The 23,303-nt window shown below is 42.1% G+C and overlaps 1 long non-coding RNA gene across 1 annotated transcript in view; it reads right to left on the reverse strand.

The window, feature by feature from the left end:
* LOC129083903 (uncharacterized) overlaps window positions 1–19,639 on the reverse strand; it is a 117,987-nt gene extending 98,348 nt beyond the window's left edge. Inside the window, exon 1 of the long non-coding RNA XR_008530511.1 lies at window positions 19,521–19,639. This is a non-coding gene — a long non-coding RNA (uncharacterized LOC129083903). The remainder of the gene's footprint in view (window positions 1–19,520) is intronic.
* Window positions 19,640–23,303: the final 3,664 nt, after the last annotated feature.

A 23,303-nucleotide genomic window follows, 5' to 3' on the forward strand; every position in this document is an offset into this window, starting at 1 on the left:
ATTTAAAGCAAGACCCTTAAGGTATTTTTTATTATATTTTAAAATCCCTGTTAATCAGTTTTTAATACCTATCAGAAGCTTGAAATTGAAATGCTATGACTAGCTTGCCCTGATTTTTCTGTGCTACATTTGCACAGCGGGTGGTCTCCTCAGATCTGTACTGTAACTATGCTGATCATTTTCCTCAAGGAATACTTATTTTCTTTATTTGAAGCAGTGTTATTAAACCAGTAACATAGATGAAAGACTATACACAGAGAGAAAAGTTTGAGAATATTTTTAAAATATACCTAAGAAATACATTAATCTCAGTAAATAGAGTATCCCCTGACCTCCATTTCCGACGGCACAAAGAGGCAGCTGAGGAGAGGGGCAAGCCTTCACGGTGCCCATTCTCTGATGCCCCACCACAGGGAGGCCTCCTCCTCGTTGGAGCAGAGCTGTGTTCTCCATTCTCACACACCTGCTTTGTGTCTAGCAGCTTTGCTTTTATAGATGATGTGTTGAAGTGACTGCCCTGCTGCCCCAGTGCTGGGTGGGCTCGGGGCCTGCGGGAGAAGACAGGTCCGTACTCCCGCACTGGCTCCAGCCGCCTACTTCTCAGTTTCCCAAGGACTGCGCATGAAAGCCAGTTGCCATGACAAGAGTGAAGATAAAAAGGAAAGGGAATGCTTCAAAAAAGCTTTGTGGAGGAGAGAAGAGCCACAGGCCCTTGAGATTCAGGGCAGGGCCCTCTTCCTTTTGCTCCTGGGCTATGAACGCCCCAGCATTGTTAGTGCCCTGCATCCTCCATGCCCCACTGCCCCTACAGTACAGTGGAGCCCCGTCATGTAGGGTCCAGGGTGGCGACTGTGGCTGTCCACACTCCAGGCCTCTCTCTGCCACACTGAGCCTCACCTCCACATCAGGTCTTGGTAATGTCAGGGCGGTTCTGGGGTCCCCCATTCAAACCCAGCTTGATGCAGCATGGAATCAGTGTCTGAGTTAAGGCAGGCCCCTGCTGGAAGTGGCAGAAGTTTCCGGAGTGCACCACTCCAACTTCATGTGACCCTGGCTTGACTGGGAGAAGATGCTTAGGTCTCCAAATGCCATGGCCTACCTAAGTTGTAGCTCCATCTCCAAAACTCTTCTAAATAAAACAGCCATTTCAATAGAGTAATACAAATTTAAAAGAAAAATGGGCATCTTTTTGCCATTACAATCAAATTGCTTCGCAGGAATAATTCATCATACCTCAGCTTTATTTTTTATTACTATTAATAAGTTTTCCAAAAAATTACACTTCTCTTTTGGAAAATCTTAAATTATATAAGGAAAGCAAAAGTGATTAAAATTGAAATAAGTTCTAGATTTGGTCCCAGATCTGACACTCATGTACCATGGGAGCTTGGGCCAGTGACAGAGCTCTCTCTGCAAGGATCCTCTTTCATGAAGTACCATCTATGGATATAAGCTATGAAGCTCACATCTTCATGTTGGTATAGATGACCTCTAAGGTCTCCCGAGCCCTGAAGTCACATCTATTCTGGTTTTGTCCTAATTATCCCTCTCACTTTGTCCTAACAGTGAGATAGCAGAGGTCCCAACATGAGCTGGACTGCACGTTACAGTGTGGGCATCTCCAGCAGATGCCAGGAGGAACATCATGTCCACTGCAACTGGCCGCAGCGCTGCCCCTTTGGGCACTGACAACTGCCATTGACACCAGCTGCACAGGGACCCTGAGCCAAAGAGGGAGAATGCAGGTGAGGCCCAATGGCCAAGAATATTATATCGCCGAGAAAGTACACTAATGACACCCACTGAGGACCCTAAGAACTATTGAGGAGGAATTTAAGAAAGGGTGGGATTTCTATACAGTGTTACCGGGGTTTTGTTGGGGTATTAATTACCTATAGCTAAATGACAAACCATTCCAAACTTAGTGACTTAAAATAACTATCTAGCTTACAGTTTGGGCTAGAAACAGTGGGGTGTTCCTTCTGCCTGTGTCACATGGGCTCAGTCACGCACCCGCGGTGAGCTATGTGGCTCTGCTTTTGCCTGCCAGTTGAGCTATGTGCCCTTCATCATGCAGTAAGCGAGTCTAGGCTTCTTCATGTAGAACCAGTGACATGGGTCCCCGGAGCACCAAAATACAAGCCCCATGTGCAAGCATTTTTCAAGACTCTCCTTGCGGCATGTTTGCCAATGCCCCACTGGCTAAAGTAAGTCACATGTAAAATCTCAAGGACAAATGAAATTGGTGAGCCTGCAGATCAAAGAGGAATTGGAAAGTTTTTTTGTAAATGGTCAGCCTCACTTAACCTTTGGGACTCTGTCCAAAATTTTACATGGAAGTACAAATATAGAGAATTCCTCATGGATCATTTGCTTCTGTATCTCATATCCTTGCTCTTTCAAAATCCAACCCTCTGAGCTCATGCCTTCAGGCAAATCACTCAATGACACCTTTAAGAAACTCATGAGTAATCACAGGTCAATTAGAATTTTTAAATCTCTGAAGTGCGTGGCTATGAAATGTATACCACTTCTTGCAATCTGCAATCTGTGCTTGGCAATTAAACTGAGCATTACACCAATTTCATTCGATACACACTCAATTTATGTTTCTTCCCAATTAATGATGCACTAGGCACTGTGCTAAGGATTTAGGTTTAACAGAGCAGGAAGGAGGGAGGGGAAGAGGGAGGCAGGGAAGAAATGAACTTGTCTCCTTAATGTGTTGTGGTTCAGTGGAGTGTAAACCAGCAACTTTTGCATGGACTACAGTTCAACAACATCACTTCATTTTCAATATTAAAGTGAATTTTGCATGTTAAACAACCTCCAGTGGATCACTTTTAATTTTCATGGAGTCTGTCTTCTCTGAAGAAGATTTAAAAGTGACTCTTCTTTCCATTGTTAAATCGTCACCAAGTTATTTATAATTCTGACAGTGTCCTCAGACTCCTTCTGAGGACATTAATTTCCTTAGGCCATTGAAAAAAAATTCTGAGTCAATTTCCTCTTACACAGAGCCATCCTTTCACTTAGATAATACTTCAAAGGACGCTCCTTCACAGTGTAGAGCTGGCACAATGTGAGGAGGGGCTGAAAACAGAGGCCAGTGTCATTGCCCTAATGTTTTTTTCATTAAAAACCCACAAATGCTGCTTCTCAACAAATATGAAATAAGCAAAATCCTCTTTTGGCCTCTGATCTGTTCATCCATTCAAATATTCTTCTTGGTGTTTCCTCTTTATTTTAACTACATAAATTGCAAGGATTTTTTCTTTTTTCTTTTTTTTTTTTTGCTGGGGTTTTTTTTGGGGGGGGGTTGTTTATTTATTTTTTTTTTCTGTTTTTGGATAGCAACTCATGGTATTGACCCCTTTCAGAAGGTTTTTTTTAATAGGCTACCTGAAAGGCCCTCCTCTCTCTTTCTCCCTGTCACAGACACAGTAGCTTTTAATATTCACAAGAGATTAACTCTATTGATGAAATTGTAGATAATATGGCAAAAGAAAGATTTTGGTAGAACATACCTACTCTCAAGACAGATCCCATCAATTAAGAAGCCAATTAATTTTAGAGCAAATAAATTTTACCTAGTTTTGCTAATCAGTTTCAAATTCCTACATTTTTCCAAAGAAGACATACAGATGTCCAACAGGCATATGAAAAGATACTCAACACCTCTAATCAGGGAAATACAAAACAAAACCATAATGAGATATCACCTCACACCTGTCAGAATGGCCATTATATTAAAAAAAAAAAAAAAGACAGGAATTAACAAGTGTTGGTGGGGATATGGAAAAAAGGGAACCCTTATACACTGTTGATGGAAATCTAAATTAGTGCAAGTCTAAGTTGGTGCATCCACTATGAAAAACAGTATGGAATTTCCTTAAAAAAATAAAAATAGAACTCCAATATGATCCAGTAATTCCATTTCTGGGCTTTTACCTGAAGGAAATTAAAACATCAGTCAAAAGAATACATGCACTGCAGCATTATTTACAACAGCCAAGACAAGGAAGCAACCTAAATGTCCATAGATGGATGAATGAAAAAAGAAAATGTGTGTGTATATGAATATTATTCAACCACCAAAAAAGAAGAAAATCTTGCCAGTTATGACAACATGGATGGACTTTGAGGGCATTATGCTAAGTGAAATAAACCAGACAGAGAAAGACAAATATCAAATAATCTCACTTCTACTTGGAATCTAAAAAAGAACAACAAAACAAACAAACAAACAAAAACCTAAACTCATAAATACAGAGAAAAGAATGGTGGTTGCCAGAGGTACAGGGTGGGAGGTGGGAAAAATGGGTGAAGTGGATTAAAGATACAAGCTTTAATTTATAAAATGAATGTCATGAGATGTAATAGACAGCATAGTGACTATAGTTAATAATACTGTATTGTATATTTCGAAGTTGTTAAGACAGTAAATCTTAAAAGTTCTCATTAAAAGAAAAAATGTGTAACCGTGATAACAGATGTGAATCAGGCTTACTATTGTGGCCATTTTATAATAGGTACAAATATTGACTCATTATATTGTACACCTAAAACTAATATAATGTTATATGTCCATTATAGCTCAATAAAAATGTCTTAGATCCTCATAGAAAACAAAAATCAATGAGAAATTTTTTTAAATGGAAAGATAATTTTTCTGTCCATTTTAAAAAAATAAATAAGGGCAGTAATAAGAAGCCCCAATAAATTTCTGGCAAATTTCTGAAAGTTGTAGATATTATCCTTCAAATCCTATCCTGAGAAACCTGAAAGTAAAACAATGCCTACCTACCACCAATCGCATGAGAATGAAATCCCACGTTATGGAGTGCAAAGTAGGGGAGCTATATTTTGTCTACTGACTTGAGTGTGTCAAAGGAAATTTACCCACAAAATACAACTGTGATTGAATTGTAAGTGATTTAGAATCACAGGGTGTATTGATAAGTGAACTTAGATTTCTAAAGGAATTAGGTCCTTAGGATACATAAATAAAATATAAGCGATTTGGAACCACAGGGTGGATTGCTGTGTACTGAATTTTTATGATTTCAAATCCATGTTTTGAAAGCTTGTTTTGGATAAAGTTGGTTGTGATTTGAACTCGTATTGATGAAATTCTTTGGAAGCTGGAACGTTAGCACTTCCGTATCCAACTCTCGCACTTAGAGTGGTGAGGACCATTATCACTGACCCCTTAGTAACTGCAGGCAGTGCTGTCCATCATGTGATGGACTTTTACACTGTAAAAACCAAGAGGTTTGAACAGCACTTGAAAGGGTTTGGTTTGGGCAAGGCTACTTCTTGCTGCCTTAAATAGCTCTCCCAAGATCTTGAGACATTGGTGCCTGCCATGGCCAAGTTGCTCTTGGTGGGCAGTGGTATTAAACTGTGCGGCAGTCTCAGGAAGAGAAGGGACGTCTGTTCTTGCCTTGATGAGGCTATTCCTCATAGGCTGTGACCCAAGCTGTGTAACGGTGCCTGCAGTAATAACCTGCAGAGCACCCCACCTTGCCTGCCAACACTGTTGTGGTCCTCCACTACCCAGTTGCCCCAGCAGCAAGGGACCTAAGCCAGCAGCTGAGAGACGGAAGGCCTGACTCTCCTGAGAACAAACTGGTAGAAAAGAACACCTCAGCTAAGGCTGCACTTTCTTCCTTTCATCTCCCCTTTGCCTGGAATCATAGTGTAATTATTCTAACATTGGTTCTTAGTATATTATTCCTTTATTGGCTTATTAAGAGACATTATCCTGGCTTGTGGAATATTATTATGAACTATAATTCCCACAGTGAACCTAGGTTAAATAAATTATAGCAAACACAATCTCAGTCTCTGAGCATAATTATGCCATGAACAAAGCCGTATATAATGAGCTGCAATAACTTTACTACGAAGTCAGCTGTGCATCTTCCATGCCGGGTAGGCTGTGCAGACTCCTGCATCTTCAAACAGTCTGCAGATATGAGAAGAAAGGCAAGGAGTTTGTCCATGGGTTCTTCCTCTCTGATCTCTCTTTGGTCAAAGTCCATTCATTATGCAGTAAATCCTGCAAACTCTGGATCTTTACCTGGCTCATCCAGCACCAAGAGGGAAGGCAGAGCCTCTGCAATCTCTCCTTGTCAGTGGGTGCTGTGTGTGGGGACCCTGAAATGTAAGCCAGCAGAAGCAACAGCAGCCAGGCTCTCACCCATAGAAACGGTGTGAGGGGACAGTCAGGCAGCTCTGGCTGGGGACCTGAGGCCTAGGACGACAGGCTCAGCTGACCTGGAACAGTGAATCATAGGGTCTGGTATGATTGCAGACCATTATGTAGCCATAAAATTTCTATGTGGCCATAAATTTTCTGTGAAACCCATGTTTTTTCTATATCTTATAAGCTCAAAGATGAGTGTCTGCCCAAGATTGTCTTCTAAAAGGGGCAAAATCTTTCATGTACTATTCAGAAATTAATTTAATAGTTATTTTCCAAGGATGACTGACCTTGAGACTGAGTACAATTGTTATGGAAAATACATTCATTAGACTATTTCATGTAAATTTAGTCTTCTTCCACTTAAACTTTGTAAACAACTTCACCAACAGGAGAATTAATGTACTTACCAATCTTGTGACAATTAACCATCAACCATGACTGCTGTGACTTTGTTGTAACATCCCCTTATTAAGAATGTATCTAAAAGTCTCCCTCCCAGAAAATGTTAGTTTCATGTAAGTGAAAACTAACAACACAGTGAAAGATGCTCTCAGATTAAATTGAAGTAGATAAAGGAGGGCTCAAATGCTATGTATAATATACCCAGACCCCTGTGTGGGAGGTATAGGGTATGGATCCATACACACAAAAGAGAAAGATAACAAAAGGTAATGAAATTACAGAGGGTTTCACTAAATCCCTTATTATATTTTTCCATTCTTCGCTAACTTTCTACATAATTACTTCATAATCAGAATTTTTAAATTAAAATGAACCTAAAAATACCTTAAATTGAGAGCTATGATAGATACACAGTCAAAACCAAAATGTTTAATAATTTATTAAGCAGAAATCTACTCAGTTATATCTTGTTAGAACATTGTGTGAATGGAAGAGTTTAATTAGCTTAGAGGAGTAATTCTCATACTACAGAGATAAAATCAGGAGAGTTTGTTGAAAAATAAAGATTCATTCCATCAATCCAATACAGCAGGTCTGGGTGAGACCAGAAATCTGCATTTTATCATGCCTCCTGGTTATTTTAATGCAGCTGGTGTGGGCCACCCTTTGATAAATATTAGTCAAAAGAAAAGTCCAAAGGATCAAAATTTCACAGAAACTCTCATATTCCATCCCAACACAATGTGGCTCTGTCCCTAGGAAAGTCAGCCCTCTGGTTCCCAGGGCAGGTCGTCCAGTGGACCGTTGCGGTCCTCTGGTTCTGATCCATTCTCATTTAGCAAATATTTTCGAGTGGCTTTCCTTGTCTTTTGCCTAAGGAAAGAAAATCGACCACTCTGTCCACAGTGGCATTTGAGGTTATTAGAATGCCTGTTTCATTGTGAACTAATAAATTGGCACTTGGTTTATACATCAGTCTTTCTGGGCTTAGTTAATGTGAGTCTGCTTCTGAAACTTGGGTCCATTTTCTGATAACCAACAAAACTGGACATGTGAGTTCTCAAAGCTGAATCTCTTCAACAAGGAGGTAGTGAGTCTCATTTCCACAGTAGTGGATGTTTGTTATTTTGCCTGCCTGTTTTTCCATTTTTCTGTTATAGCATCATGAATTTCCCCTAAAAATAACCCCTCTTCTACTCTCAGATTCCTTCCAAATCTGAACACACCTTTCCATTTAAAATGAATCTTAGAATTTTTGTTAATACAAAGCTAAGCTTGAGATAAAGCTTAGATCTTTTGGTGGGCATCATGGAGCCACAAGAAAAAAAGTGTGCCTGAGAACAAAACCATCGCAGACAAAAGAAGAATCAAGAGTTAGAGACAAAATTAAAAAGAGATAAAGAAAAAGGGAGAAAGTTCTTCACAATATCATTGCTTGAATACTGGCTATAGATGGTCATACCTGCAGTCTTAGTCTTACCTGAGCCAACAAATTTCCTTTTTTATTTTTTTATTTTTGAGCCCGTTTGGATTGGAGTTCTTTCATCTAATAAAGAAAGAGCATTATATACATAACACCTCTCTATCTCAACATACAGAGCATACCTTCAATTCAAGAGCACAGTTAGGTCCAAAAATCTATCACTGTTCAAGGGAACATTTAGAAACTCCATCCTCACAGGAAGTGGAGACTAACTGGACATTAGCTGCATGTTAAATCTTCATTTGAGAATAAGGTAAACTTAATAATTGTCACTGGAAAACAGTGACACAGGCTTTTCCAAAAACCATTCACATGTTGCCACATGGCATAAGAACAAAAACATGAGATATTTTACAAATCTTTAAATCTTGATCTATGCTACAAGAGTCTTTCAGTGCTTACGATTCATGAATATTTCTCTAAATATGAGAGGAAGACCCGCCCCTCTGCCTTTGGTGCCCCAAGTAGAGAAGGATATCATCACAGTCAATCAGTCATTTCAGTTATGACTATCATCACAATCAGTCACCCTATTATGGGAAATAGGAGGGGAAGTTTCCTGTTCACAGGAAAAGCAATGGTCACATTAACTTCACAGACTTTAATTGCAGATAAAATTCTTTTTTTCCTGCCCTTTCAGTGTTACTTGGCAATCTTCACTGCTTACAGACGTAAAACAATTAAAAGGAAAAAATATCATCAGCAGATGGCTGAAAAAACAATGAAAACATTTTTTTCCAGAAAAAGTATGCACAAACAATAAACCCTATAATGTGTTAAGTAGACTTCTAACTCTCTTACATAATGGCTCCTACAGACAGGGTGGGACTAGGTTGCAACATGTCATGGAATCAGTCATATAAAGCATTGGCATTTAGGAACAACTCTGCCTCATGAAATATTTAAACATGGCACAATGTTTACACTCAAAATCTCTTTTCCTGTTGCAAAAAGAGACCTGGCTAGTAAGATTTAACAGCTTATCAAAGAGAATGGATGTTCAGGAGTGACAGCTCACTGCTAACCTGCTTCTCTCTGAAGGCTATAAAGCATGCACTCTCCATTCTTTGCCAGAAAAGACTTGACTCTGCACAACAGTAAAATAAGAACCAAATCCTTGGAGCCGAAGAAGAAAGCATTCATGTTGGAATTGATACTGCACATATGTCTAACATCAGAAGGGGGATCTACTTGTATACCAATGGATAAATTCAGCCTCAGGATGCAGCTTGCAAAAGTAGTATCCAAGTTATCTTATAATGTTTGTTTTGGTAAAAAATAAATTAATTTTTTTATTTATAAAAAAACAAACAAAAACCACACAATAGCATTTTGCACTTTCTCAGATTCCCTCTTTCTTCTGTCTCTCTTGGTGAGTACTTCTTCCATGATCAAGTGCCCCTCCACTTTTGGACTCGGGAAAAATAACTTTTTGTGGCATGGTGCCCAATTCCCAAGCAGCCACTGAAGAGCTAAGAGTATGTGGAGTTCGCTTCCCATGGGGGAAACCTTCACCAACAAGAAATGATGTAACAGGGAGCTGGGAAGCTAAGCTCCTCTTTCTTTTTCTCTGCCATAAATTGCCACAACATATAGTTCCTCCCTGCAACATTTCTGGAAAAGTCTCAAATACCAAGTAAGCATGTGTTGGTCGGACATACTGCGTCTCTCCCCAGCTCCTTGTTAAACAGTAGCTGGTATGGTAAAACATGGCATCGCCCCGTATTACATCGCATTTACTCTGGCCTTGTTAACCTTCACACTCTGCGGTAGCATATCCCAAATAAATTGATAGCACTCTAAACATTGCCTTGGGCTCTGCTTTCTAGCATATTGAAGCTACTTTGTTGACAACAGTGAAGTCTCTTTGCCCACTAACACTAATAATTTTATTAATAAAATAATTTCCCTTCAAATATTAAGTGCTACAGTTTTGATTTTGCTTTGTACTTGGATCTGGAGATAACAAATAAAGCATTGCTCATTTATACAGGGCCTTTCAAAATGCCGCTTTATAATATTATTACCAATCAGTGGAAGGAATACACTTAAACACTTGTACTTCAGCTATATAGTGTTCCACAACTCACCACCCAAAATGAAATGACTTAACGCAAAGATATGGACAGCTTGCCTGCATGGTTCCAGCCCTGGTGGCACCAGCTGGGGTCACTCACTTGGCCAAAGTCAGCTGTTAGTTGGGCTGGACTAAAAGGTCCTACAAAGCCTCACTCAAAAATCTGCACCTCCTTGCTCTTTCCCTCCGTGGCTTGCTCTCCAGGAGGCAAGCTGGAGCTGCCTCACAGCCCTGTAGACTTGGGATAGTCTGATCCCCACGTGGAGGCTGTACTCCAAGAGGGAGGAAGCGAAAGCCACCAGTCCTCTCAGGGCCTGCACTCAAAGTCCCAGAATTTAGTTTCTTTGAATTTTATTGTTCAAAAAAAGTCACAAAAGGCAGCATGATTCAAGGAGCAGGAAACAGATCCTATCTCTTCACATGATGAATGCATTTTGTGCAGAAAGGGGGAGGTATGTATAGCTGCCACCTTCAGAAACCACTTCCTGCAGCGATTTTCAGAGTTGTTTGCAGATTAGAATCATCTGGATTCTACAAAGAGGAGAAGCCAAACACTAAACAATTAACTCACAGTGGGACTGGGGGGCATGGAACATAGGCAGCTGTTTCTTTCTTTTGAAGCTCCCCCAGGTGATTCCAATGTGCACACAAGTTTAGGAACTCTAGATCTACCACACAGCTTGTAAGAAAAGAGCTTTTGAAAAGCTGACGGCTCCAACCCGCAGTGCCTCAGTTACACTTGGTTACATATCATTTCACAGTATGCTCAGTGGCTTGTCTTGAAACCCACTATGGGTTTAAATTTAAGCAAAACACCAATCACTTCAAAGAATAGTAAAGCCGCCATGACAAGCTAGCCTAGCATGCCTTTTACGGTGACCAACTTTCCAGTTTGCCTGGGACTGAGTGGTGTCCTGGGACTTTCCATGCTAAAACCATGTCAGTTGAGCCAGCTGCTCAGTTCGTTACCCTAGCATTGCTGTATGTCCCTCAGCTAGATTGTTCATATTCTAGAGGAGTCCAACCCGTGGCCCATGGTCCACATGCAGCCCAGGATGGCTATGAATGTAGCCTAACATAAAATCATAAATTTACTTACGACCTTTGTTTTTGCTCATCAGTTTTCATTACTTTGTGTATTTAATATGTGGCCCAAGACAACTCTTCTTCTGGTGTGACCCAGAGACACCAAAATGTTGGACACTCCTATTGATTTCTGTAATACTGTGTTATTGTTATGACCTGAGTTTCCTGAAAATTAATGGCCGATGCCAGTGTTGTCGAAAGTGTGTTCCACAGACCTGTCCCATTAGCATCACCTGGACACTTGTTAGAAATTGAAATTCTGGGAAATCCTGACTCAGAGTCAAAATCTCTGGGAATGGGGCCCAGGAATCTGTGTATTGAAAAGCATGAATTTAAGAAGCACTGGTTTGGCCTGGCCATGTTCCACCTTCATTTATCTCTACCATTCCACATAAGACAAAATCAGATTTCTGATTTGCAATCAAGGTAGGAAAAAACATCACAGAAACATTCAATCAATGCTAATTGGCCAGAGATGCCTTGACAAAAAGCAGCCAGCTTCTTCAGATACATACATGAAAATCATCATTTTTGGCTTAGTTGTGGTCAGTCATTTATTTGAGAAGCTGTATAAAAAAATTTTATATGCACAGTAGAGGCTGGATTCTTGAGTTAGGAGTGTACTGAACACAGCTGTCTGCAATTGGCAAGGCCTGTCTCTTCCAGAACACATCAAAGCTGTCAATATAAATCAGATGGTAAATTTTTCTCCAACCTGAAAGGGGAAAAAAAACTGCCTTAAAGTTAAGTAGAAAGTCAAGATTTGTCTGTGACTGGATACTTGGTTTTCAATGTGAACTTGTAGTCAAAATCATTGAGGTTTTAGTAATTTAGAAATTATATGCTCTGTTGAACTAGCTTGGGCTGAACTAGATGTACTCAAGAGTTCTGTCAAGCAAATTAATACCATAAATATTTAGCCACCTTAAAAATAAAACAGGTGTTTTTTTTTTAAGGACTTACCTGTTTATATTAAACCGATGTTAATAATTACATGAGTCTTATCCATACATGAAAAAAGAAACTCATGCAAAATACTTTGTTGGTACTATTACTGCACGAATTCAAAGTAAAATAAAGCTATTTCTTAAAACACATACTCTATAATTTAGACTTTTTACTAATTCAGATTAGTCTCCCTGCATACAAAATAAAAATTTTAGGAGGATTTCTTTACCAGTCAATTAGCATATAACTTGATCCCTAATATGTTGCCACAAATGGAATTTGAAAAGGCCTTTTCAAAACTCACCTTTGATAAATGATGGTTTTGATTTCTCACGTGTTTCACACACTTGATATTTACATTCAAAGAGAAGAACCAGTTAACCAATTTTCCCCCTGCATAAGGTAGTATAAGCAACCTAAGTCACTGTGGAAGGAATTGCTCTCTCTGCATTTCTGCGTTGCTACAGTCAAAGCCTTCCTCCTGCCGCACCGCAGGGCTGGCAGATGCTTGAGCAGGCGTCCTGTGGACAGCACAGATCCCCATACTAACGATGTCTTCCACAAAAATAAAAAATACAGGATTAGATTGGAAAAGCTTATGTTTTCAGCAACAAACTCACTTCTTCACATTGTCATCACATGACAAGTAAGTCTGTGAGCTTTACTTTCCCTAAATATTTTTAAAACTAAAAAAAATACTTCTTACGTGAGTAACTGTAAGCAGATTTTAATCACTGATGTGTTCTCTATCCACAGATTTTCTAAGTATTTCATAAATAACCAACTGCTTTTAAAACATGTCTGAGAAAGTGTAAATAAGTCATTCCATTTTTAAGGAGCTTTAATGACTTCTCTATTCTTTCCCCATTCAGGAGAGACATCCAGAATACTAATGAATGAACAAACATAGTGAAACTGAGAAATGGGAAGATTTTTCTGCTACTTGCTCTTCTTCCTAGTTTCATAAGCTTCTCTCTCGCTAGTCCCTTCCCTCTGGGGAGTTGTCCGGCCCTGCACCTGGGCTTTGATTTGAGGCCAGTACCAAGGTGGAGTCCTGGAGGTCAGAATAGTTGTACAAAGCCATCTGAATGGAATGATTTGTCAATTTAAGTCAACAGAAAGCAAAGGTCCCAGTAGGGAACCTTAGTAGGGAAACTAAACTTGGCCATCAAGTCCAAGGGGATAAACAGAATCAAACCTAAACCCCAGCCACACCAGAGTGGCAAACTAGATTGACCTCTGAATAAGAACAATAGAAGGACAATGAAAGAGGCTGGAAGACAGATCACAGCCGTGTCCCACATAAGACAGTTTGCCTTATTTGAAAGCATCTGCTCAATGAAATTATAAGCTTCATTCACAAAACGAGGGTAGTAATCACTACCCATTTCATAAAGCTGTTATGAAAATCACTTGGAATAATTTGAAGTGTATGTAGAAACACAAAGGGCCAAACAACTACTATGTTCATTGGGTGGGGAGGGCCTGCAACAGAAGTGATATGTACATTGTAATCATCTGTTTATCTGCCTCCTTAACTAGACTATGATTTCCTTGAAAGCAGGGAATGTGTCTTACTCATCACACTGTCTCTATCTACATACATAGTAAGACATTCAATCACTGTTTATGGAAGGTTCAATGAATAAATTCTGAATCTGCTCTGTTGTTCAGACTCCTGGTTGGCCATGAAGTATGTGAAATAATGTGAGAAATGAAACAGGAAATGCCCATGTGCACAGGAATAGTTCCCCATCTGCCAAAAATGACTACTACCTTGCACCAGAACACTGGCTCTTCTGAGTGAAAAGCCTAAATTCTCAGAATTAGAAGCATTCCTTGAAGCCAGTGAACAAAGGAGGAATTGACAAGTAAATGCCTTGGAAAATAATAACAACTAAACTTTACTGTGTCCCTATCATTTGACAGGCACTATGCTAAGAAGCTTCATATTATCCTATTTAAAACTCACTACAAGCCCTGGCTGGTGTGGCTCAGTTGGCTGGAGTCTCAGCCCATAACTGAAAGGTTGCAGGTTCGATTTCTGGTCAGGGCATATGCCCAGGCCGCAGATTCAGGCCCCGGTGTGGGTGTGTATGGGAGGCAACCAATCAATGTTTCTCTCTTACATTTATGTTTCTTTCTCTCCCTTCCTCCATCCCTTCCCCTCTCTCTTTAAAAGCAAAGAAAAAAATTATCCTTGGGTAAGGATTGAAAAATAAACACCTCAACAATATAAGCAGATTTTGTTATTACCCACCTTTACAGATGAAGAAATTGAATCTCTGAGATAGGGTAAGTGACCTCACCAAGCTGTATGTGGTAGAGCTAGAACTGAACTCTAGGTCTACATTCTTAAGTAATATTGTAACCGGCTGTCTGGGAAAAGAGACGTCCTCATGTATTATTAGTGAGAATAACACGGTCTCATTTTCATCAACTTAATGCCAAGTGAAAAAAAGAGAATTCTTCCTCCTCCCTCCCTCTCTTCCTTCCCCAATTCCTGTACACATACCATAAGCCAGTCACTGTGCTGGTAGTAGAGATATGTGAGTGAGCAGAGTCAAAGGATGTCCATTCGAGGAAAGGAGACAGGTAAAGAGATGTGAAGTGCAATAAGAGGGTGGTAGCGGGGGAGCTAGATGTCAACAAGGTGATGAAATGTGGTGACAAGAAAGAACCTTGTGAGGCCCAAATGTAGGAGGGCAGGTCAGCCCCTCAGGCCTGGCATCAGGAGTATATTGTGAGGCAAGTGCTGCAGAGGAGGCCTGGGAGGGTGATGAGATGGGACACCTAGCATTGGGAAGGACTCAGAAACCATTTCCTAAATGAGATGTCACAACGGACAGCACAGCCTGAGGTCTTGTGGGGCTGGGGTTTGATAGGAATGTTGTGGTCCATCCCAAGCTAGCTACCTGAACATGGTCAAAGATGAGGTCTGCTGGGAAAAAGTCTCGTTACTATAACAAGAATGGTTGGTGTGATATCAGTGTAACCTGGCAGCCAAGGAGAGTGGACTGGAATGTACATGTGTGAATAATGACAACTTCACTGTACTAGTCAGTGGGGGTGGTAGACACCATTGAGTGAGCATGTGTACTGTGTGACCATCACATTCAAAATGACTAAGCGAGTAGAGCAACAAATCTGTGTCAAATTTTGTATGAAGCTTGAACATTCCTCCACAGAAACTATTTGGATGATCAGAAGGCTGCGGCTCTGGGCAACTGCAGCCTTCATCACGACACTGCACCTGCTCACACATCACGTCTCATACAGAGTTTTTTGGCAAAACATCAACTCACCCAGGTGACTCAGTCAACCTATAGCCCAGATTTGGTGCTCTGTGACTTCTGGCTTTTCCCAAAACTAAAATCACTTCTGAAAGGGAAGAGATTTCAATGAGATTCAGGAAAATACGATGGGGCAGCCGATGGAGACTAGGAGAACTGTGTGAGGTCCCAAGGTGCCTACTTTGAAGAGGACCGAGGCATCATTGTCCTGTGTACAATGTTTCTTGTGTCTTACATATTCTTCAACTAATGTCTCCTTTTTTTCATATTACATGACTAGACACCTTCTGGACAGACCTCATATGCCTGCAATTCACTGGCCTTTAAAACAAACTTGTGTCTCTATTTTATCAACGGCCTTAGATCCTTTCATTCAGCCTCTTGGTCCTCTGTACTTTCTGATTTCACTCTATTCCAGCACCTGCAAGGCCTGCCACATTCTTGGTGACTCCCTGATCTAGCTCAGTGCTCCCTCATCTTCCTTCTCTGACCTGCAGGATTCTCCTGGCCACTCTGTGTCTTCACTCACTAGTCCTTGCCATTCCTGGCTTCTCTGAACAGCTCTGAGTGCCAACATGGGACACTGGCCCAGAGACCCCTGGTTACATACTCCTAATGGGCTGCCACCCCCATTAGACCTGCTTCAGGAGGGATTAGAAACTACATGGCCTCATCTGTAGACACTGGCAAGGTCCAGACACCAAGGACGCCTCCTCTGTCTCCTCTCTATTTCTTCACATCTATATTGTTTATGTAACCTTCTGACATCGATTTAATCAATACTTTTTTTTTTAAGATTTTATTTATTTATTTTTAGAGAAGGGAAGAGAAGGAGGAAGAGAGGGAGAGAAACATCCATGTGTGGTTGCCTCTCGTGCACCCCCTACTGGGGGACCTAGCCTGCAACCCAGACATGAGCCCTGATTGGGAATGAACCTGCGACCCTTTGGTTTATAGGCCGGCACTCAAACATGGAGCCACATCAGCCAGGGTTACTTAACCAAAACTTATCGATAAGCTATTCTACTTTACACTCTTCTAGACATAAAAAAGACAAATAAAAACTTTCTGTCCCAAATGAATTCACAATCTGACAATGATTACTAAGTAGCGGAACTTGCATTATACCACCTGCGTACAGTGTCAGAGTTCCCACGCTTATGTCTCTTGCTCCAAATTTCCCCTCAGGCCTCAGACTCACACCTGCTCTGTACCTGGCATGTTTACTTGGCTGTCAATAGCATTTAAAGATTAATATATCTAAATTATGATTTTCTTCCCTTCCTGTTCTTCCTCTTCTTTGTAACAGCCTCAATGTCCTCAGAGTCAAATTACAGGCCCCTATATATAATCCATTAATGAGTCCTGTCCATTCTACCTTCAACACATGTCCTGAATCCATCCACTTCTCTTCAAGTCCATTCTCACCACCCCGATCCACCACTGGGCTACTGCAGGCCTACAGAGCCCTTTGAGCATATTTGAGAAAAGGTGCCCTTCCTCCAGGCCTTCACAGCCAGGCGCCCGGATGTTTGCTGACGAGCAGAGCACAGGCCGGATTTCATCCTCCACCTGACCTCCAGACTAGCACCCTGTGCAGTAAATAACCTGCAGAATCATAGTCACTCTCCTGCCGCCATTTTTTCTCTACTACTGCAGTGGCCCTGTAAGTGCCCCTCCCCTAGTCTCTGCTCCACATAGCATCCACAGTGGCCTTTTAAAGTCTTAAACCCTGTCACTCCACTTCCCTGCTTAAAACTCTTGATTATTATCACCTTAACCTGCAAGGCCCTAAATGATCTGGTCCCAGCCTGCCTCTCTGACCTCCCGGCACCTTTCCTCTGACCACCTTGCTCTCCCTTAGAAATATAAAACATCAAGCTCCCTTCCCTCTGACTGAGGTGTCTTCTTTTCTCCCTTCCAGCTTGAACCACAGTACATAGGACAGGGTTAGTTTTATTTCATTATTTAGCAGTTATTTTTAATGTGATAAGCATTCCTGGCCCTACCAGCCAAAACACAGCTGGGACTTCGCCACTGACTTGCCTCTAACCATATGGTCCCTCTTGCTTCTCCCCAACTAAAGTAACCGTAAATACAATTCTCATTTCTCATTCTCTTGATTTCCTATTTATATAACAGTATTACGTCTACATGTAATCCTACATAATGGGGGGGTGTTATTTTAGCAGTCTTTGATAGTATAGACAAGTTTCACTTAATATTATATTGCTCAAATCCAGTTATAGAATGTGTCACTTAGTTTATTCATTTTGACTGCTGTATAATATTTCTCAGCGTGACAATATGGCACTATTCATCTATTCACCAATGGTGGGCATTGGAGTTCTTTCCAGGTGTTCATTATTGGGAACCAGTTATGAATACTTATGTTCACTTCTCCTGCTAAACACATGCAAGAATTTCTATTGGTACAAATCTAGAATGAAGTTCAACTATTGGATCACAGGTGTACAAATGTTCAAATTAGGATATAATGCCAAACTGTTTTCCAAAGTTATTGTACCAAGCCACGCTCCCACCAGCAATGTTGGAAGGTCCTGTGGATACACATCTTCTCCAAGCACTTGAAATTGTCAATCTTTTTAAATTCAGGGCCAGCCAAATGGATGTAAAAGGATATCTCAATGTGGCCTGATCTGTATTTCCATAATTACTAAGGAAAATTAATATCACTTCATATGTTCACTAGCTATTTGCATTTCCTCCCTCACTGCTTCAAGTTCACAACCTGAATGTCACCAGCACAAAGAGAACTCCTCAGACCTCTCACCATGCGAAGGTCGCCACTCTCTAGTGCATTACTCTGTTTTCTTGGTGGCATCTACCACTACCTGAAATTACCTAGTTTGTTTGCTGATATGTTGTCTGTCTCCAACTAAAATACAAGTTCAAGCATCTTGGTTGCCTTATTCACTCTTCCATCATCAGTGCCTAGAACAGTGCTGAGCGCAGAGTGGAGGGATGAATATATGCTGAGAGATATATAATAGATTAAGAGTTGTGCTCTAGAATCAGTTTCAATACCCCCCCCCCCCACGGACTCGCTGCGTTATCACAAACAAATTACTTAAGTCATTTGTTCCTGAGTTGCCCCATGTGTACAACAAGGGATAATAATATTCCTTATTTCATGGGGTTGTTATGAGTTTTAAATAAGTTAATGCTTGTAAATTTCTTAGAACAATACCAAAAAGCGCTTGATAATGTCAGTTATTATTATTAATGTATGATTTTCGTTATTTACTCCACGGCTTCAGAGCACAAGGCACTAAACCAGCCTGGTCAGAATGAGCTTCCCCCTCTCTCACAGGCGCCACACCACCTCCTCATATGCCCGCAGCCTAGAGAAAAGTAGAGGGGCACTTGGAGAAAAGTTCAGGGGGTAGTTTATTTTTAAGAGAACAGTCTGGTGGCCCCACACAAGAAAAAGTTAAATAACAGCTCAGAGTAGGTGCTCAGCAATACTTGATGAACCAATGATTCATAAACCATCAATCCATGCATCCTATAACACTAGCTTTATATTAATATTACACACAAAGTCATGACATTCTCCCCCCTCTCCTTTTAGTCGGATTCGTATTTTCAAAGACAGGAAAGAGAAGTTAGAATGGGGGAAGGCAAAGAAATATCAGTAGGATGGGTAAGGAAAGAGGAACAGAGAACTGAGAGAAGGGAGCAAGGATGGAAGGTGGGGATGGGGGAAGATGGGAATTTCAGGTCACACTGTGGCATTGGCCTCTGGTGTGGAACATTAAAACACTGAAAATAACATAAAGGAGTCGCTCTGTCAACCACCCACCCAGAAAAATTTTTCTGTTTAAGGTATGAAAAGGGGCAGGGGAAAGATGAGAGGGGTGAAGAAGAGTAGAGGCCCAAGGAGGGGGATGGGGGAAGGGGAAGCCCAAGGTAAACTTCACTTCACCGTTTGCCTGGGGGAGGATGGTCCGGTTAAATCCATGGCCCCCAGTCAATGTCACCTTAGCGCGAGCTTACCTCGTTCTGCAACCTGGAGCCCCGCTCCATTTGGAGCCTTCCTTGCTCCAAAGTGGGAAATGCGGCCTTGGTTAAATGCACCAGGAAGCAAAGACGAAGTGAGATTCCACTGAGAATTCCAGCAGGTTCACTGGGAGAAACTGTTTCCATTTGAGAAGGATCAAGAGTCCTGGCCAAAGACCAGCTGCCTCTCCGGGTGTCAAATTCCGTGACAGCTCTAAGCCCGGGAGAATGCGCGGCCCTCCGTGCCCCCCTCCTCCGGGGCTTCAGGAGTCCCTGGGAGGGGTCCGGGCAGGGGACACCACGGGGCTGCCCACTGGTAGCTGGCTGGTCGGGGTCCACCTTTGAAGAATCCAACTCCTACTTGCAGGTCCCTGCTTCAGCACCGAAGGTGAAAAATGCCGAAGCTAGTGATAGGATGCCCTGCCAGGACTGGAGACTCCCTCCTTCTCCAGTCCTTGGCCAGGGACAAGCCCGGCTGGCGGGGGCCGAGAATGCTCAGGGTGTTGCAGACCTAGAGGCTACCGAGGGGTGTGCTTGCGCCCAAAATAACACACACACACCCCCTACCACACACACACCCCGTTTCCCCTTGATGGACTCTCCAGAGGAAAGTAATTGCCCTTAAGCAGCATAAAACAGAACGGGGGCGGGCGGGAGCCCTGCGCTGTACTATGAAAGCCAGCATGATTCCCAAGACCAAATTTGGGGATGGTTTTAATTTTCAGGGTTGGATTTAAGCCCCTAAAAAAAAAAAAAAAAAAAACACGACATGGAACAAATTCCTGTGTGTGTGTGTGTGTGTGTGTGTGTGTGCGCGCGCGCGCAAGGCCGAATTTCAAGAGTTAACCAGTGCTTAAGAGGAAGGAGAGGGAGGGATGGAAATCGCAGATGGTGGTTTTCCCTCTACAAGGTTAGAAACGCGTCTTCATTCCCATGCCCAGAGTGTTCCATCGCGCGGTCCTCTGCAGCCCCGCGGAGCCCCGAGGTATCGCGGGGGTTAACACCGCCCTCGCAGCAGCCCGCCCGCCCTCCCCCTGCACTGGCATCCCCGGCCCTGAACGCGCCAGAGGCAGGCGGAGGGAGAGCCGGGAATCTCCACGCGCCCGCTCCCGCCCTCGTTCCTCTCTCGCTCCCGCCCGCGCGGAGCTTCCCGCCTCGTTCTATTTATAGCTCCACTGCCAGCTGCTGCTGCAGGGAACTCACCAGCCAAGCTGAGCATTTCGGCTCCGAGAGCCTTCCAGAAACAGGGGATGTTCATAAATTCTCAGAATGGCAGAAATGTCCCTAGCCTTCTGGATTTTGATTGCTACTGTTCACTCTGTTTCATGTGTTCCATTTCTAAGTTTAAAAAAGAAAGAGCATGGGGCCAAGAGGACTTTGAGGCAGGTGAATTTCAGGCAGGCAGTTTGTCATGCTGGGGACCTTTTGTTATCAGGCTGGGGGGAGGTGAGTAGAGGAGTCCTCCATGGATTTTCAGGCTTCAGGCTCATTTCGTATTTTCCGAAGTAACACTCAACCTGTTTGGGTTTTTGTCTGTCAGTCACTTGGTCAAGGAGGTATGAAGCCATGTCAACAGCAATGCAAAAATCACACCCTCTGCCATCTGATTGCCTCCTTACCGGGGATCGGGGTGGGGATCTCAGGACTGTCTGTCAGCATAATACACACATCTGGACGGTCTCTGTGTCAAACCCCCCAGCCACCCCTCAAAAACAACAACAACAAAAAGGCTATTTATGGTGTCACATATGGGTTTCCCAGCCCCAGGGGTCCTGGTGACACAGCAGAAAACAACACAAGCTCTAAGCCTTACATTCAGCGTGCAATGAAGCCTAGTGCACTCGTCCAGAAGGCCCCCCACTGACACCTGGCTCCCCAAGTCTCTCCCTTCAAGTCCTTACTGAACCAGTTCCTGAGCCCTTGCGCTCTGCAAATCCCCTGAAGGACCCCTGGGTGCTGCAGAGAAACACCAGTAGCATCTACCCTCACAGAACCTAACTGACAGGCGTGGAAGGAAGACCTGATCTCCCCACAGGCACTCCTGCAGGTCTGAGGCCAGGAGCCGCACCCATCGACCTCGGCCAGTTTTTCCCCTCTCCTCCACCTGCTGGCCTCAGGTTTTTTCTTTTAGAGCTGATCCTAATAGTGAGAGGTTATTATTTATTTAACTGTATTTAATCAGAATGATCCTCGAAGAGGCCTTCTAATTTTAACTTTCTAGTTATCCGTCTAGAAACCTCTTTTCGTTTAGGTCCTTGTTATCAAAAGCCTTTTTCCCTGTGTTTCACTTTCCTGCTCTAATACAGAGAAGATTCTGGATGTGCTATTTCTGAGAGGAGTCAGGATCCAGGGGTCCATCAGGAAAGTACAAGAGAAAAGTGCATGGGGCTCTGGAGCCCCATGTCCTGAGTTCTTCCTGGCACTTACAACATCTTGTTAAGATAATTTGTACATTAGGTTCTTCTCTGTAAATGTGGGTGACAGTAATAGTACATACCTCATTGGGTCCTTCTGAGATGAAATATCATAATCTAAACTGCTTAGACCAATTCCTGGCCTGTGCTCGAGGCCAAAACATTAGGTATTATTATTATTGCACAAAAAGGAGCTATAGTTGATTTGGTTGAATTTGTACAAAGTAGCATTTAAAGAAAATCTATTTTATTTGTGTAAATTCACAATATAAGTGGGTTTCTTTTTTTTTCTGTCCTTTTAAAAAACATTTTTAAAGTAGAGCGGACATACAATATTATAGTATATTTCAGGTATATAACATAGCAATTTGACATTTATATACCTTGTGATGTGATCACCACAATAAACCTGGTAACATGTGGAATCTAAACAAACAAAACAGAAACAAACTCATAGATACAGAGAACAAACTGAGTGGGTTTCCTTTTCATTGTATGAGGGCAGATCCCCAAGGCATTCTATATAGACAGGAGGTCCCTGGTCACTGATCCTGCATTTTCTTCTCTCAGGGAAACTAAACATCCCCTCAAAAGGCATTTTAAAAGGCTGCTGCTAATCTGTAAGACCCATCTGACATCCAGGATAAAGAATCAGCTGCTTATAGGGGTTTACTGCTGCCCTGGGGATAATATTTTGAAATATGAAAAGTTCTTTAAACATAAAAACACTCCATGAAGTTTTCCAAGGGACTATCTATGAAGGTGAAGTATTTCTATTTAGCTGAAAACCAAAGATCAACACGGGTGTGTGCAATGTCTAATTGCCACTCCTAAAATTTAGGCTCTGGAAGGTAGGAACTGGGCCCATAAAACTAGCGCTGCAACAAAAAGTATTAGCCATCAACCCCATTGCCCATCCTCCCTCTCTTTAGAAGAGAACCTCTGATTTTGAGACATGCAACCAGATGTGGTCTGCACATTTTTGCATGTGAGATATAAAATAAACTGTTATGTAGAAGCTCCCAGGTACTGGGGGTAGTGATTTTGTTCTGTGTCAACCTAGCTTATGAAACTGCAGCAACGTTTCTCAGAATTTCCCTTTCTGTATGGTTCTGGGCTAGGATCCTGAGGAGACATTTGCACAGTTTGGAAAGTAAAGCAGCAGCCATGTTTACACCCTGAAGGTCACTGTAAAGTCAGGTGCTGTTGCCACTTATGCACCTTCTCATTGACCTACTGGCTCATCTTGTCAGCATGACATAGCAGCTGAGTCTGCAGCCACTCCTGCTGGATCCTGCTGTTTCTCCAGCTCCTAGACAAAGTACACATTAGCTCCATGACAAAGAATACCAGCCTTTCCTGAAGG

Source organism: Pteronotus mesoamericanus, unplaced genomic scaffold (genome assembly GCF_021234165.1).
Source record: "Pteronotus mesoamericanus isolate MK-2021 breed Mesoamerican mustached bat unplaced genomic scaffold, CSHL_Meso_final scaffold_167, whole genome shotgun sequence".
Taxonomy (NCBI): domain Eukaryota; kingdom Metazoa; phylum Chordata; class Mammalia; order Chiroptera; family Mormoopidae; genus Pteronotus; species Pteronotus mesoamericanus.